A 7,212-nucleotide genomic window follows, 5' to 3' on the forward strand; every position below is an offset into this window, starting at 1 on the left:
ATTACATGTAAAATATAATAAAAAATTAACAGTCCCCCTGTTCCTTGTCATACGGACTGTCCACTCCAACACACATAACTAAGACGTCAAATCAGACGATAACCCATCTGCTGTGGCTGCATCTGTTTGTGTTGGTCATCCTCTAGTCCATCAGTGGTCACAGGACACTCCAACAGTGACACTGAGAATTTTAAAAACTCCAGCAGCACTGCTGTCTCTGATCTGATACCAGCACATCACATAGTAAACATAACCATTACCACCATCAACATCAGCACTCACAAATCATACATTCTCTGTGATGGTCTTATGGGGGTCCTGACCATTGAAGGACAGGGTGAAAGAGGGCAGACAAATATGAAGTTCAACACACTGACTAAAAGTTCTCCTGTACGGAGCCCTGGAGGGGACACGGGTTATAAAAAAAAATAATTATAATAATAATTAAAGTAAATGATTTACAATTCATTCACATGTTTTAATTAATACAAATGATCGAATTGCAATTCGTGCACATGTTTTAGTTTATTCGAGTGAATCAATTAGTAATTTGTGTGCACGAATAGCTAATTAATTCACTTGGGGCTCCTTAGAAGCCAGCTGCCTTTTGACAAAACCCTTATAATATTTGAGCCCTGGTACTAATGACTGCAGTCACTGGACATGAAGTAAACTGACCTTATTTAGTCCATAAAGACAAAAGACATCAGTTCAGTGCTTATCTCACTGTGTACGTATGGATTATTAAGCGAGTGTATGGAATGTTGAAGTAAATGGCGTGCATCATCTTTTTGGCTGAGCACTAGAAGCTCATAGTTGTCATTTAAAACACAGTGACACCAAAATAGAATAATTACTTGCACTGGACTGAATTCCAGAGCCCTACATTTCACACAGTTGTCCTGTTTATAACTTAGGATCCATAGATATTTTACATAATTCCCGTGAAGGTTGTTTAGGCTCCTATCTGTGCGTCAGCCTCCCGGGGCAGGGATTTTAAGCATTTTAAACTTGTGCTTATATAAATAAAGAACAGTATGTAGCCTTAGTTAGAAATGAACTGAAACAAGTGTCAAATAAACAACAAATAAACCAATTAAGAAATAAATGTTTAAATGAACAAGGAATATTACATGTAGGAACTTAATTAATTGGCTGTTTAAGGGACTCGTTCAGCCCTGAGTTGGAGGAGAGTTTAAACAACTACGTTCCAAAAAAAAAAAAAAATGTTTTTAATGCTGTGACTGGTCTGAAACGAGATTGAGGCATACCAAAGAACAACCACAAAGAAGCACGCTAACACAGGTTAGCAGCAGTCCTTAAAGTGCATTTCACAGTCATGACAAACATCTTCAAGAGATTGTAAAAAGCTGTTCAGTCAGGCTAGACTATGTATTCCTGTTTCTACTTGTTACTCCATTGTGGAAATGTTTTTTTTTTCATGGCTCTAAAACTTTAGATTTTTAATGTGCAGTTAATAAAGAAGTAAATGTTATTCATTCAAGATTATTATATCTTTTTAGTGATACAGAACAGTGCTTTAACAAAATAAAATCTGTAAGTATAACAATATAAACATCTGGAATTATGGACATCTGTCTAGTATTTAGAAGAGATAGAGCTGGTATCGGGATTTTGTATCAGCAGATACTTGAACATGAAATATTGGTATCAGAAGGGAAAAAGTGGTATTGGTACATCCCTACTTTGTATGGCAGACAGGTAGAAAGAAATATCTTTCTAATTTAGTGTTTGTGGTAGAGAGTAGACTGTTTTGAGAAACTCCTGTCTGCAGACCAGCAACCAATTATTTTTAATAATTTGTATTTTCTTACTTTATTTTCTAACATTGATTTTTTTCAGCAGGTTTATCTTTTTTTATTCTCCCTGCTCACCACCTCTGTTGAACTGCATTTTAGAGAAAGGTTTGATTTACCTGATGTCTAACACTGCAACAGAAACCTTCAAGTCTTAACCGCATTGCGCTAGCGCGCGTACACATCCACACATTTAACCTAGCCTATATCTCTGCTATACCATCATGGTTTGTAGGGGTAGCGGGCCCCATGGAGACCGGAGATGCTGGAATTGGATTTTTCAAGCTTTGCGGCTATGAAAAGCTCCACTTCCTGGCTTCGCTAGGTGATTTCCCAGAGCACCTTGCACTGATGCTGGTGAGATAGCAGCGCCTCTGTGGCACTGTGCCGCTTACGGCAGCTCATTTAGCTCTGATGCTTATATATGTACAGTCTCCGGACACTGGGGCTTGTGTATGTGCAAACAAACACCACACACACTACCCAATTTGCCCGAAGCTATGACTGCTAGCGGCTGGGCTACACCAGGCTATATTTTTCCCTACCCGGTTGCAAGCTAGCTCTCATGCACCTGACAGCAAAGTGATATATGACACTTTGTATGATTCCCCCAGCTATCTACCACTGACTCTCGCCACAGCTGGGGTTACCCATCAGTAGTGAGAAACATTTCACTACATATCACTACTTCTCCCTCTATTGCGTCGAGCTGCCATTTGAGTAGGCCTGATAAAATACCCATATCACACCTATGAATAACAAGTGGCTATTCATTCACAGGGCGAGACTATCATTTGTCCTTCATTGTCCAGAACCTGGCTATTTGGTTAAGGTAAACAGTTGTTGGAAGCACTTTGTTATTTAAAATGGCAGAGGGTCTGATGTTATTCACTGTGTTCCATTTGTCGACACAAGGAGGTTACTGAGAGGAAGAAACAACAAAGAAACTGATTTTTAAGCACTGCAAATAAAGCAAAGCACGATCTGGATATTTGGGTGAGTTAATTTAACCAGATTTGCTTGATATTTTTCATAGCCACATGAACATCTGTTGTACCATTTCAGACCTATTATAAGTCAACACAGTACAACCAAATCTAGGACTAAACTGACTGATCTTACTGGACAAAAACCAAAGCACAGGAAAGAAAGAAGGATGAAGCTTGGGACTTCTGATATGTCAGGTGGTAACTTGCAACATGATTTTGTAGAGGGAAAAGAGTGTACTGAAACAGATTGCAAAGTAAAATGTTGGCCTCATTTTTGAGAACACAGAATAAAATAAATCTAAATGTGTATATGCACCATACATTCAAGACATGTCATTACAATGATCAGGGTTGCAGCAATTTGTGAATATAGCTGATAATTTAATGTATATTCATATATACCATATGCTATTTTTAAAAATGTAGATGTTGAGAGTACATGCATTTGCACCATAGAGAAATATAAAGAGGTTAATTCGGGTCGTGTTCAGAGACAAATCTACAAGTCTATCTTACTCAAATTTAACACTTACTATTCAAAAGAAAAAAAAAATGATTCATGGTAAAGTTCCCCAAGCATATTACAACATTTTATCTAGATATACTGCCCATAAGCTTGAGGTAGGGAACGTACAAAGAAAGCTGAACTGGTCACATACAAACATGCAGACACACCGACACCAACACACAGACATGCATTGATTTCCCATCAGTACCTAGATTGCTGCAACCCTGTGTGCTTAGACACTATCCTCGAGATGCAGAGTAAGATGTTATTTGATTGGATGTGAATACTGTGCTCACATGTGTTTCCATCATTATCAAATATTACTTGCCCATCAGCCAGCCAGACACCTTCTCCACTAATTATTGACAGCTATAAGCAAATAACTCCATAGTAATAGAGCCACCTTAAGGCCTTGTGCATGTTGAATTTACAGAATTACTTATCAGTGATAAATGTCACAGAGGCGTTTGCCAAGGATGCACAAAAGTTTTATTTTAATATGTCAAGTTGAGTTGGTGTAACTTTAACAAGACACCCATAAATTATGTCAATCTGCCCATGATGGTTCACAGAGCACAACGTTTGTGATAAAAATGGAATAATAAGAGTGAGCACCTCAGGCTATTAATTTAGGTCTGTGCCATTCTACCCAAAACTAAAGGTACTCAGAAGAGCTAGAGTTTTAACAGTTCCAGAAAATAACTGCAATTTTAAAACTAATAAAGTTCCGTGGAGAAGTACCTGGATGTTAACCATATGTCACTTCACAGAGCAAAACAAAATTTCCAAGAACACTTAAGAATTACAACGTACAATGTACTAACCAATGTTATTCAGATTTGAATAAGAATGCCTGTTTAATATTATGAGTGGCATTGTATGTTAACTTGAACGCAGCTTCTTTATAAATCAGTGAGACATGGTCACTGTAACTAATAAACAAAGCTAGTTGGAATAATGCCCATGATTTTAATGCCCCAAATTATTTGCTGCATGTGCTATGATTTCCTGGTTACTTTTAGAAAAGAAACACACACTAAAAGTAAATCTAAAGGAAAACAACAGTTCTGTTCAGAATGGCCTGGCTGAGTTACTCTATGAGAACTGCTGTACTCCTACAACAATCATTGGACAGGTGGAAAATAATGTGCAATTTATGACAGTATTAAATATATTCTAATGAAGATATTTTGTCAACTCTTAAGTCTATATCTAATTTATATAATATTTGTCATTAAATATTTTAAAATAATTTTTTTAACTTTTTTTTTTTTTTTAAACCAAGTGCATTTCTCTATAGAAATAAAAGTAGATGAAAACAATTTCATCAGGGTGAATTTGTAATTTTCAGAGCCCTGATGCATACTATTAACTAACTAACTAAATAAATAAATTCTTTACAAGAAAGTAGTTAATTGCTGTTATTATTGCTGCACAAAACCTAATGTACATCAGCTACAGCCATTTACTCCAACATGCAGTTACACTGAAAAGACATTCCGAGTTAGTTCCTCTTTCTTTCTGCAGTAAGCTCTATGTACTGTGAATGAAACGTATCGTAAGACTGTCTCATCCGATCTAAATGAACAGAAAACAGGTACAAAATATTTAAATAAAATGTAAATAGGCATTTTTAAATACCAGCATGAAATGTGTACCAGTCAAGTTTTACAAATTATTCCAATTTTACACGTGTTGATTATACTGTTGCCAAGTACTCACTATGGTCACTTGTCTCCCAAAATATAGTTTTCCATCTGATTTAGCCAAAAGGCTCAGTGCAGTTAGACTACAACACATGTATTATGATAATGAATACTATTATTTGATATGATATTTGGTAAATATTATGATTTCAGCAATATTGCCCAACACTACTTTCAGCATTCTTTATTAGAGTCCACAGTGTAATGTAAGTCCACAGCAGGGGCTGGCTCCCAGCATCCTAACCTCAGAGGAGAGACAAGAATTGTTTTTGCTAATTTATCACTTGTCCTCCCAAGGCTACAGCTTTTCCTTCTAAATCTAGTTTGCCAACATTTCACAAAAGTCTTAGTGGGACATTTCATTTTCTATTTCCAAAAGGCAATGTGTAAGCTATGACAAATGAACACCCCCCACCACCACCACCATCACACAGAAAAATACAGAAAAAAAAGAAAGAAAAACAATAGGATGGCAGGACTTCAAACAGCTGCAAAAGATTAGTGATCAAATTCCAGCATTAATACTAATAACGCAGTCAGTGCAGCAGTCAGGCAGCGATGGGGGAGTGTGATTGTGAAGGGCACATCACTGAAATACCCTGAGGTAGCGCAGACAAGATTATGTCTCTCCGCCGAGACAGAAAGTGTCAGTTCTAACACATTTGGCGCAGGATTGCGAGCTCTGCTTGAGTGACTGGTGTACGGGTGGCTTTCAAAACATGCAGGGCTAATAAACTCTGGGTCACCACGGGTCAACCATCTCTCCTCCGTCTGAGACACAAACAGATATGATCAAAAGACATCTCCAGCAGGCGGTCTCAGCGTGAAAGAAAATGGCTGAGAGTCTGCAGCACCTGAGACGAAGACAGTGTCACTGCCAGGGCCTTGCTGACAAATATTATAAATGTGAAGCGGCTGAATGATCAGCTTAATGACATTTCCAAAGTTGTACTGTTCAGTACTGCAGGAACTATGAATAAGCAAGAGAGAAAGTTAGGGGTGAAAGGCATGGGAGTGGGCCGGTGGGGAGAGTAATCATAAACATAACATTGCATGCAAGTGAGTGGAAGAGCATCTCCTGACTTTCAAATTAAAAGAACACCCCTCCAAAGTATGACTGATGGCGTATGTAATTTAATAAAAGTGTCAGGCTGTACAAATCTACTGCAGGGAGGCACATTAATAATTTAAGCTAGAGGATTTTCGAGAGGAGGAGAGGAAAGAGACATGTAAAAAGGCAGAGAGAGAGCACGAGAGAGAAAGAAAATGGCTCCTCTGTCACATCAGTGTTCTTCGCTTTCCTTCATTGGTCTGAAATAAATCTGGCTTATTTGGCAGTGAGGCTGATGTGGATATATCTTCATCTGTCGCGCCTCTATCATAAGCCATTCATCGCCTGTTGCTTCTTGATTGATTCCTGGGCCATATTAGCATCACCTAGATATAAATCATACAGTGAGAGAGCAGATGGTGCTTCTCACTATATAGTTAAAAGGGATGCATCTGCTTTGGCCTCTATCCATCGCAGCAGTCGTCTGAGCATACAAAGGAGATCGATGTGTGTTTAAAAAAAAAAAAAGCCAGAATGCTAACGCTGTTCTCAGATGAGGAGCCTAAATTAAATGAGGACTACTATCTACCCTTCCAGTAATGCTAGGGTTGCATGATAGGCACAAAATATCATGTGATTTTATTTCTACATTCACTAGATTAGGAACACCTACCTTATATCTACACTCATTGTCCATTCCCTCAGCTCCGCTGACCATTCTACAATTACAGACTAGTCCAGCCTGCACACTTCAATGGTCAGGATCCCCCAACCACACAGGATTCCCAAAGTGTGGGTATGATTTGGGGTCATGGATCATTCTCAGCACTGCAGTGTCACTCATACGGTGATGGTGTTAAAGTGTGCTATGCTAGTCTGAGTGGATCAGACACAGCAGTGCTGCTTGATATTTTAAACAATGTGCACTCACCGTCCACTCTATTAGACACTTACCGTGTTGGTCCACCTCATAGAGGTAAAGTCAGAGACAGAAGGTCATCCGCTTTCTGCGCAGTTTGTGTTGGTTGTCCTCTAGTTCAGAGGTCACCCACAGGACGCTGCTGGCTTTGTGAACTATTCAGTCTGGTAATTGCACTGAGGGATTTAAAAACTCTGATCCACCGTTCTCAGCGCAACACAC

Source organism: Hoplias malabaricus, chromosome 9, assembly GCF_029633855.1.
Source record: "Hoplias malabaricus isolate fHopMal1 chromosome 9, fHopMal1.hap1, whole genome shotgun sequence".
In the NCBI taxonomy this organism is placed as follows: Eukaryota; Metazoa; Chordata; class Actinopteri; order Characiformes; family Erythrinidae; genus Hoplias; species Hoplias malabaricus.